This window comes from Pelodiscus sinensis, chromosome 21 (genome assembly GCF_049634645.1).
Source record: "Pelodiscus sinensis isolate JC-2024 chromosome 21, ASM4963464v1, whole genome shotgun sequence".
NCBI classification, from domain to species: domain Eukaryota; kingdom Metazoa; phylum Chordata; order Testudines; family Trionychidae; genus Pelodiscus; species Pelodiscus sinensis.
In genome coordinates, this window is record NC_134731.1 from 15201599 (window position 1) to 15212326 (window position 10728).

The 10728-nt window shown below is 51.2% G+C and overlaps 1 protein-coding gene across 7 annotated transcripts in view; it reads left to right on the top strand.

The window, feature by feature from the left end:
- Positions 1 to 8393, top strand: part of LOC112544163 (uncharacterized) — a 45028-nt gene extending 36635 nt beyond the window's left edge. For 5 of the 7 annotated variants that reach the window (XR_012897097.1, XR_012897098.1, XM_075904934.1 and 2 more), the window contains one exon: positions 5387 to 5842. The gene's annotated coding sequence lies outside the window, so the exon portion shown is untranslated. Of the gene's footprint in view, positions 1 to 5386; positions 5843 to 6638 lie in introns of those variants that run through there. The other 2 variants (XR_012897099.1, XM_075904935.1) reach the window with 1 other exon arrangement.
- Positions 8394 to 10728: the final 2335 nt, after the last annotated feature.

Genomic DNA, 10728 nt, shown 5'->3' on the forward strand with positions numbered 1-10728 from the left:
TTGGCAGGGACTGGTCTGAGAGGGGAATTGAGCTCTGTGTCTCCCACGCAGCAAGACCAGCGAGCTGAGGCCCCCAGTCACAGCCAGAGTTTCCTGTAAGCTGAGTGCTTGTGTGGTCGCTCAGGAGACATTCACATGCTGCCCAGCTGATGAGCAGGGTGCCCATTGCTAGGTTCTGTGTTTCCATTGGTGGTGCACAGTTGCACATGTCTCAGAGCACATAAAAATGTATTCCACACATGGATGGAAAACATTAGAGCAGGCATGTCCAAAGTCCGGCCCGCGGGCCAATTGCGGCCCTTGTTCCGGTTTAATACGGCCCCCCAGGTAATTTGGCAATATCTATCTTTTATGGCCCCCAACGAATCCATATGTATTGAGATGAATACATTGTAAAATCTCAGTTAATGTCAGTTGGTCTAAATCAGTTATAAATATATTTGGACACAACATGTATACTTGGTGTTATGTTCCTGTTCATATTTTTTGAACTTAAAAGTTGACAGACAACCTTTATTACCAATAATATGTAATGTACTTTACAATGTTCCTGACATATATTTCAGCTTCCTGGATTTTTTTTTCATCTAGCCTTCAGATATGAAAGGCAGAGTAATTTTACACCTGTTTAGATTTGTCATCCATGTGACGAAATGAAAAGTATGCCATTTGCAATAAACTTTGTATAAAATAGTTAATTTGCATTTAATTTTAATGGTTCAAAGAATGTCAGGCAAAATGGTCGGCCCTCACGCATGTTCACTTCATCAAATCTGGCCCTCTTTGAAAAAAGTTTGGACACCCCTGCATTAGAGGGACCATTGGTCACAGCCTGCTCCCACTGAAGTGAATAGGAGTTCTCCCTGAGCAAAGCTGCAGGATTTGCTCTGCACCCGGCAAATCCTGCTCTCACATACAGCCAGAGAAGCCCCTCTCCCACCTGACTGCTAAGCCGGCACTCAACCCTTTCCAGTTTTCTGCCCCACCCTGCCCCGGTCATCTCCTTAGCATGTAACAATTCAGCCCCTTTTAGCAACCAGGCTGGATTCACCAGGGACAATTCCCTTGCTTTAGAATCTTCCCCTTCCTCATTCTCATAACAGGAAGATGAGTCAAGATCACCCCTCCCCAAACAGCAGTGGGAAGGGTCAGAGGCCAAATCAATGTGTAGATTGACAGCTAATTGTTATTGCCTCCTCCTCCAAAGCAGCCCATTGTGCCCAACTGAGGGACTCAGGATAAAACTTGTGTCATCGTCCATGCAGATCCAGCCTCTGGTATTAGGATGCCCATTAAGTTTGAACCGTTTGGCAGGGAGCCAGCAGGGGGCCTGGTTTTTGTTTGGTCCCAGACTCGGAATAGTTCTGCAAATTCAGATCTGTCATGGGCAGAGCACCTGAGGTTTAGTGAATTCCCCAAATTGTTCTCTAGTTGGCCATGGGCGGAGAGAATAGAAAATGGGCTTGTCTGGGGACAGTGCATGTAGCATTTGCAGGGGGGTGACCAGGACTGCCTTGCCTTGGCGTGGAAGGCTCTGGCCTGTTTCCATCGTGTGTAATGGCCAAGCTCCTGCAGAATGCAGAAGTGCAGGGACTGGATTTGCTCTCTGCATATGCCCACCTAAGGCAGGAGGTCTCACCAGGGGGGCTGTGACCTTCCAGAGGGGTCATGACCCGGTGTCATGCTAGTCATGAATGCTAGAAGGCCTCCACTAGATCCTGGCTGGGTGGGAGGAGGCCCCAGAGAGGAATGAGTAGAGAGGCACTGCTCTAGGCCTCTCTGTGCACAAGGGAAATGGGCCCTTGTACCCATCCTGTGGTCCCCCTTGCACCTCATGGCCACATGCAAATACTCAGAGCAGGTACCAGACCCTGTTTGCATCCAGCCGGGCATGGATGGAGATGCTGGCATCATCACAGCAGCATGGTCAGTCCCCCCAGCTGCCTGGACGGTGCTCTGTACTCCTGCCCAGAGGCTAGATTGGCCCTGCACAACATGTCCGGCAGCCCAGCTGTTAGCTACTTCCACAGCAAGTGACTTCTTCTGTTATGTGCTATGGAACAGCCTCTAAGGAGGTGGGGAGAACAGTCTGCCAGCTGGCCAGAGGCTGACATGCAGACCAGGAACATAAACCCAAACCTGAAATTTCCCTTAGCCTGGAAAGGGGTGAAGCAACCTTCATGAAAAGCTGGTTTTAACCGATTCTCTTTTCCACCCACAGCGGCTAGATTATTTGCATATGCCCCTTGGAGAACTGGAGTTAGCCCACGTTCCTGTTCTTTGGAGGGACCACAGATCTGAGCTTCCCCATAGCTACCAAGCCCCAGCCTGAGAAAAGCAGACAGGGCCTGGCTGTGTGTTTGGAAGAGCCTGATTCAGGGCCCATTGGAGCCTTTCCCTTAAATTCAGCCAGGGAGCCCAGCCTTCACGGAGAAGGGGACCATGAGGCAGTGCCCCAAATGACTCCCATCAGGCACTGCGGCGTTTCAATGAGAGATCGGCCTTTTCCAAAGCAAGCAGGCTGTGTTGGGAAAAGCATGTAATTGAAAACCCCTTTGGAAATGGAGAAACAGTTGGGACAGAAAATTTTCTTCCAGCCCTGGTGCTGAGCCCAGGGGAAATCCTACCCCAGTGTCACAAGGGGAGCTGTTTAAAATCTGGCCTGGATTTTAGGCCAGAGGCTGAGCCCTTGAAGTTTGGGACGTTTAGGTGATCGTCCAGCTTCGTCCATCCTGGTAGTTCATTGCCAGCTCCAGGAAAGTGTGCGGTGATCCCATGAATGGCGGCACAGCTGTACTTCTGAGACAATCCCCGGGCAGCAGTGTGTTGGAGCAAGAGAGCCTTCCCTTTGCAGCTCTGCTGACAAAGACTTTCCTTAAATAGAGGGAAATAAGGGGTGGAGAAATGAATGGGCAGAGAGCTAAAGACATCTGATTGCCTGGGGAGGCCATTCAATCACTGTCAGTTCTTTACTGCATCTAATCTAGGGCTGGGATTGAATTTCACAAGAGCTTTAAGACTATTGACTAGATTTGTCTCCAAGATGTTTGTAATTTTATAAACTGCCAGCATGCAAAGCAAGCGGGAGGGGGGAGGATCTAAAATAGTTTGCAGAAAGCAACTTTGTTCTTAGAGCCAACATAAGTCAGTTGTTACAAGGGGAGACAGTGGGGCGGAGTGGTTAGGGTGGTGGACTAGCAGTTGGCAGACTAGATTCTCCTCCCAGCAGTATGACTTGGGTAAATCACTTCCCATGTCTAGACCAGGTTTGGCAAAGTTCCCCTCCCTGTTAGGCCCCTACATAAGGGCCAGATGTTTAAGGATACCCAGGAGCCAGGCAGAAAGCTGAGCTCATTTGACAAGTGTGAAGGGTCTGGCCTCTGTTTCCCTGTTGTAAATTGGGGATATTTGATGCCTGTAAGTGTTCACAGACTGACATGCGGGCTAGACTGTGGGCAAGAATGAGGGTGCGACTGTCAGCTCCAGGAACAATTTCAGGCACAGCCCATCCGCAGCCTGGGTAATGGCAGCTTCCAGCACAGAGACCCTGGGTCTGCTCAGCACTGGGTGGTTTCCACAAAGAACCTGCCAAGGAGCCAGGGGTGCTGTTCCCCTTTGGAAACTGGGCCGAATCCCACCAGTGTAGTTCTCTCTGGCCCAGTGATTCCTTCATCAAGCCCATATCTTATGGGTGAGTTAGACCGTGTTTCTTGAGAGACTTGCAATAGGAATGTAAAGAGTTTTAGCTGATCCACCTCATCTGTGGCTGACCTGCTCCAACAGTTGACTTACCCGCATCATTATCAATATGCCCTTTATTTCCAGTTGGAACCTGGCTGATTTCAACATCCAGCCCTTGGATCTTTGGGCTGGTTCTTACATGGCAGGATCCTCCCTGCATCCCTGCAGGGCTGGGCAGAGGCATAGCTGGCATGGAGACCTTTGGGGGTACCGGCTCTGCTGTGCCTGGCTGGTGGATACAGGACATGGCTTGTTAGCAGCACTTTGTAAAAGAAATTTCATGTGTGGGCAGCCAAAGCCCTGCTCCATGGGCGGAAAGAGACAGGACTTTTCATTTGCCGTTTGCCATCGCTTGCTTTCTCCTCTCTTTGGGCTGGGCAGCTCTCCTTTTTTCAGCTGCTGGATTGTATTGTTCTCTAGTTTCAGCTGCTAGAAATGGTGCCTCTCTTTGTCCCTGTCACTTTCATCTCCAATATATTGGAGCATCAAGGACACAGACTCTGTGATCCCTGCTGCTTTTTAGCCCTGTGCCAGCTTTTCATTGCTACCAGGGGTTTCCAGACACAAAGTCAAACCAAACACATCCCAGACCAACACAAAAAGCACCTTTATTTGGTAGAGATCTAGGAACAGAGCTGGTGATCCTCCAGGGGTCTGGCTCTTGATAGAATAGCAGCTCTGTGCTCCAATGTGAAACGTCTTTTTCTTTGTGTTTGTACAGTGCCTAGCACAATGGAGCCCTGCTTTGTAATAGGGATGTAATAGTATAGTCCATGGGTTCCCAAATTGGGGAGTGTGCCCTCCTGGGGGGGGCATGAAGAAATTCCAGGGGGGGGCACAAGGTGACCCAGGCCCCCCCTCCCCTCCGCCCCCAGGTTTTGCTGCTATTTTTGTTTTTCATCCCTGGTCAGTTCCTTTTTTTTTTTTTTTTTTTTTTTTCTCAACAAGTTTTGCTGCTGGCGGGGGGGGGGGGCGGCGTGAGGGTTTCTCAAAAATAAAAAAGGGGGCATGATGCTGAAAAGTTTGGGAACCACTGGTATAGTCGATTAACTGATAAGCAAAAGTGTATAGGTTAATGCTATAGACTACATACATTTCCCCTCACCCCCGCCCCTTGCCAGTAAATTTTTTAGTAGGCTGGCCAGCAGCACAGCTCAATTCTGGCTCACACTGGGTCCGGGACCTACCCCCACTGTGGCTCTGCATTTAAAATGTATTAGGAGCCAGGCGGGCAGGCAGTTTGGCTCAGTTCTGGCTTGTGCTGGGTCCGGGAGCTCCGACACCTCCCCCCACCCTGGACAGGGGCTGCTGCCACCTTGCGCTGATGCCTCTGTATCAGAGGCAGCAGTGCAGGGTGGCAGGCAGCCAGTCTGCGAGGGGCTCCCCTCACAGACCAGCTCCCCGTGCTGCCGCCATTCCCTCCCCCCCCCCCCAGGACTATAGAATAGTCGACTAACCAATAAAAATTCACAAGGTTAATTGACTATTCAATTAACCGATATTTAACATGCCTAGTCTGTAACGGGGACTCCTTGGCCCTCTGGCCAGACAGATAGATACATTGTAAGCAGGGAATGGAGGAAAGAGAGGTGTTGGTTTGCTGGCTGTTTGATTTACAGACTGAATTATAATGTCCCCTCCCCAGGCACACCGGAATGAAGAGAAACCGCTGTCTTCACCAGCTCTCGTCATATGACATGGTGCGTCCATTTCAGAAACCACCCCTCCCCCACACCTGCACTGGCGTGACATGGGGGAGGTCAGTGAGCGGCATGCTTTGATTCAGGAGTGGCAAAGCCTGGCATAACCCGGCTGGGCCGAGTTCCCAGGCTCTCCGAATGCGTAAGGGTGAGAGCCCAGCACCCTGCAGAGAAATACAGACCCGTCCAAACTCCAGTGCCCACTTCAGATCATTGCTGCAGCCGGCATTTTGAAGGAAGTAGCTTTCTCCTGGAAATCTCTTTCGGTCCCCAAGGGTTCCAGCCTCTAGTAGCCATTAAAGGGCCCGCTGAGTTGTTGGAAAGGGACTGCTAGCATGGCTGCGTGCCAGCTGGTTAATAACATTGCCTTGGCCTACATTCTACCCCATGCTTCCGCTGGATGTGAGCTTGTGTTTCACTTTGTGTCCAGAGTGCGCTTGTGCTGGGGTATAGCTGACCTGACCCTGCCCAGAAGTGGCTGCACAGCAGTGGTGCATGATTTGCCTATGGGTGGTGAATCGCTTTAGGATCCTTTGGGATGAAAGGCGTCATCGAACTCTAAATACAGTTCTAACAGGGGCGGGAGGGGGAGGGGAAGAGAGCTGTTATCAGGGCTCAAAGCTGCCTTGATTTAATTTTAAAGAAAGAATGGCATAAAACCAGCATATTCCCTGCAAGTATGCACTAGCAATTATCAGTTCAAACCAGAGCCAATTATACACACAAACACCAGCCTCACTGCACACCTCCCTCTGTCCAAAAACCTTGGTGAAGAAATAGGCCATATAACATGCCATGACAATTAAAATACAGTGAAATGAATTGATCTCCACAAAGCTCTGGCTAGAACTCGGGGCTCCCTTTGATACCGGGCTGAGTGTGTCTAGCTACAGATGCGATGTCAGACCCATTTAGTTAAGCTGGTGGAAAAAGGCTGCGCAGCTGCACTTAGGGGCATCACCATAGAATTTTGTTCTGATTTTACTCCATCGGGTATAAGAAACTGACATTGTTAAATGGGGAGCCTGCTGTTCTCAGTGCAGTTGTAGGTATTTCCATCACCGGCGCTTGTGCCCTTAAACGTACAGAGGCAATCTCAAGTTGATTGATTTTATTTCTTTAGTTACCCAGATGTAAATAAACATGATACATCCTGATGATATGATGCAACAGCTAATTAGATGCCTCGTTCCATAGGATGACCATCCTGCCACAAAAATGTAGAGAAGGATCCAGTATGCAGCTCCAGGACTGGAAGCTTCATCAAGGACCCTTTTGTCCACTAGGCCACCTAAATGCATTCAACATGCGTATACTGTTTTCCACTGTCTCCCCATAGCACCCTGTTATAAGGCTGACACTCCAAAGTTATTCATATGTGTCTGCTAAGAGAAGAGGGTGCTTTCGAGGCTGGTTGGAAAATGCTGGGAGTCGAAATCTAAGTGTTTTTTTTAAAGTCTCAGTTTCAATGTCATTTTGCCATAACACCCCCCTGAAATGCTGCGTTTTGATAACACCAATGTCCCATTTTTGAATTTTCATTTCAGCGTTTTTTGGGGGGGTTGTTCTTTTTTGCAACGGCTGTCACTGTGGATAGGATAAAGGTCAAAATAAGAACAACACGATCAGTTCAGTGAAACTGACATAACACCAAACAGGTCTTTTGAAAACTCAATGTGGTGGAAAATGTTGACGCTTTATTTTTGGGGGGAGGGGCTTGTTTTTTGTTTCCCATGGAAGAGAAAATCTGCTTCTTGCCTCCCTCTAGCTTTCAGTGTTCATTTTGGACCCTGTCTAGGTCACGAATATTCCTTAAAACCAGATTTCCAAATCTTCCAAACCTGATCCTCCTCTCTCTCATATTGCCCTCCGTTCTAGCCAGGATTTGCCCAGCACCCTCCTCCCATCTACCAACATGCAGGGGGATTTGGACACCCTAGTTTGTAAATGCTGTAGCTGGAAATGGCTTGCCCGAGAAAGACCCCGGGGAGATCCGTATTTGCACACGCGGTATGAATACCTGGGCTGCAATTGACAGCACAAGTCCCCAGCTGTGGGGAGAGAGGTTTAATGCTGTAAATGTCAGTGCCTGTCTTGGAAAGGACTGATTTAATCTCACACTCTAACAGCGAGCTGGCAGATGGCTTGGGAGCCCTGGCCAAGCAGACACAGAAGGATTTTTAATACTGGCCCTTGGGAGTTAAAGCCATTCAGAGAACGGCTGGAGCCTCCCGCTGCCTTGTTGTCTCTCAGCAGCACTCATGCCAGGTGTGTCGGAGTGGGGGTGGGTCTCAAACCCAAAGAGGTAATTGACAGCTTCTAGTGTAGAACTGGCTCTGCTGTGTCATGCACTGTCTTAACACGTGATGCTTTGTTGAGCAAAAGGCTTCCGGGAGACAGCGTGGCCCATTGGCTGGAGCACGGAGCAGAAGCTCAGCAGAACGGGGTGGTAGGCAGCTGTGCTGAAGTTTCTCTTTTACCAATACAGCTTCTGAGCACTCTGGGGCAGGCCTTGCCTCTGGCTGGGTGTCTTTAGGGTGCCAAGCACAGCATGGGGCTTGCCTCGCATGCCGGGACCTGCCCTGTTAATCTGCAGCACACTGGGGCGGTGTATCTCCTGTGCGCAAAGTGGCCACTGGGACCCCGCTACAAGTACACTTTGATCTGCTCGGTGTGGAACCGGGCACAGGCTAATACACGCAAGGGGAGCTCTAGGGCACGGTGGCTGGGGCCATGCAGACCGCCGCTGCCCGGCAGGCTAGAGGGCTGTAGATTTGCAGCCCAGTTTGCCACACACTAAGGGTATGTCTACATTAGCTCGTTAGTTCAAGCTAGGTAGGGTAATTAGGGCAACCGGAGTTGCTAATGAAGATCCTAATTCGAACTACTACTCTGTGCTGCGTGTAGCCGCGGGCGTGGAGTTTGGATTAAGGGGAATTTAAAAATGCCGGCGCCCAGGAACATGCAAATGAAGCCTGGGATATTTAAATCCCGGGCTTCATTTGTAACTCTGGTTGCCCTAATTACCCTACCTAGCTTGAACTAATGAGCTAGTGTAGACATACCCTAAGTGCCCCTGTCATGCTCCCACGATGGAGGAGGTCTGGCAGAGAGGGACATCCGGCTAGATGTGCACAAGGACCAGCCACGATGGCCTTGTGAATTCAGCCCCTTTACTCAGGCTAAAATACAGGCTCTAAAGTGGGAACCTGACAAGATACATCACGGCTGGGGCATGCCCCCTCTCCTGCAGATGGCTCTGCCCCTGTGGCCATGGCACGTGAGAGGGAGGAGCAGGCACAGGGCAGCGCTGATGGTGCTAGCAGGCAAATGCTGCGACCGAGGCCAAGTTCAGTCTGCCCGGGCGAGCTGTAGCCGTTTGCCTCACCCCAGCGCTTCTTGCTGCAGCATCTCTTCCCCTACTGGTGGAGGGGCCTTTGCTTCAAGGCCATTGCTTTGGCTGCTCACTTGGAAAGATTCTGCGCTGCCCCTGGTCTCCGGGGATCGCCTCTGCCTGTCCTCAGGAGATGGGGTGGGAGGGATGGGTGCTTATCACCCTGGGCTGGTCAAGCCAAGTCCCTCCTGGCCTACCAGCTGGGCCATTGCAGCTGACAGGCATGTCACTGCTTTAGCTGGAAACAGCACAGCCCTGTTTTAGGTGTGAAACAGTCAGTCCAGGTCACAAGCTCTGTCTGATCTGGGGTTTGAATCTAGGACCTTTAGCATCGGCGCCAGGCTTGCTCCCACTTGATCTAAAGGAGTAGCTCCTTTACTGCAAGCAGTAGTAAGCTATTAGCTCTGTGCACTGGTGGGCTATGGTGCATACTTTGCCAATGGCTCACACGCAGGGAAGGGGAGATATGCCTATGGTTGAATGGCATCAGCAAGACACCCATGATGGCTCCACTTGGAGCCAACAAGGCCTGTTGTAGTAACTAGCTCCAGCCGCCCAGCCCACTACCCTGGTCGCTCAGCATCAAACATACGTGGCACTGAATAGCTGACTTTGCTGCTGAATAATGCTGACTTAATGTCCATGAAAATAGCGAGTTGGCACCCAGAGGGTCCTACTGTGCACTCGGGAAAGCCAGCCCTTTATTGGCTGCTGAAATGCTGCTGTCTCTGGGTGGAGTGAAAACACTGCTTAACATGGCACCGCAGCTGCTATTATTTGTGCTGCTGGACTACTTAGAAGGTGCCACATGAGATCAGGACCCCACTTTCCATCCACAGTCCATGCGCCAAAGTGCTTGTCCTCTAAGTAGGTATGGCGAGGGGGGGGGGAACTGAGGCACAGAGTGCTGGCTGTATCTATGGTCCTATAATAGGTCTATGGAACCCAGGTTTCCCGATTCCCAGGCTCATGCCCAGGCTGTTAGATGCTGGTGCCTTCCCCGTTAGGAGGATGCGTAGCAGATTCTCCCACCCAGCTGTAGCAGGAGGGGGTTCAAAAAATCAGGACAGAATGGCTCACGCTGGGGTTAGCCAGGGGTTGCTAGTCAGTGCCTGGGAGCTCAGCTTCCGCTTTCTGCTGGAAGGCAGTTCCAGGGCTGTAAATCAGAGAGAGATGTTTCTCTGCCACTGTATCTCTCCTCCCTGGAGCAGGGCTCCGCAGGGTCTCGCTCGGCGGTAATTGATCTGACTCCGGCCTCCGGAACCGCTAGCACAGGCCAAGAAGAGACAGCAGCAGACGTTTCAATTATCCCGTGAAGCGGGGGTTGGGATCAGCTTTCCAGGCTGCGCCATCACACCACATTTTAATCTCGCTTGGCTGGACCGGCCCGCCTACCACTGGCCCCACCGCCCCTCGTCTAATCCCGGTGAGCAAAGAGCACACGGCAGTCACTGCCTGGCGCCTGCCTCCATCCCAGCAGCCCGGCAATCTGAAGTCACAGGGAGGGGGTGATGGCAGACATGCCTCCTTGGCAGGTGCCAACGCTGGGTGGGCCTGATACAGCTGGGCAGATGTGCACCCTGTGTTTTAGGGTGGTGTGTAATTGGGGGTCAGTACGATTGTTTGTGTACCTCCGTGGGTGTGTGCATGTGTATGGCATGGGGAGTGGGCGGGGTGCGTGTTTGGTGTAGCTCTGTGTACATACATGAGTGTGCGTAAGTGCGCTCTGTGTGTAGCTTTCTGTGTGTTTGGGCCTGTGTTATGCCTTCACATGTGAGAAATGTGGGCCAGACCCACAAGCTGCATTGTGGCTGTGGCGTCCCCTCAGAAGGCTGTCCCCCCTACAGCTGTGGCAGGCGAGAGAGGGCAGCAGGCAGTGCAGTGGCGTATGCC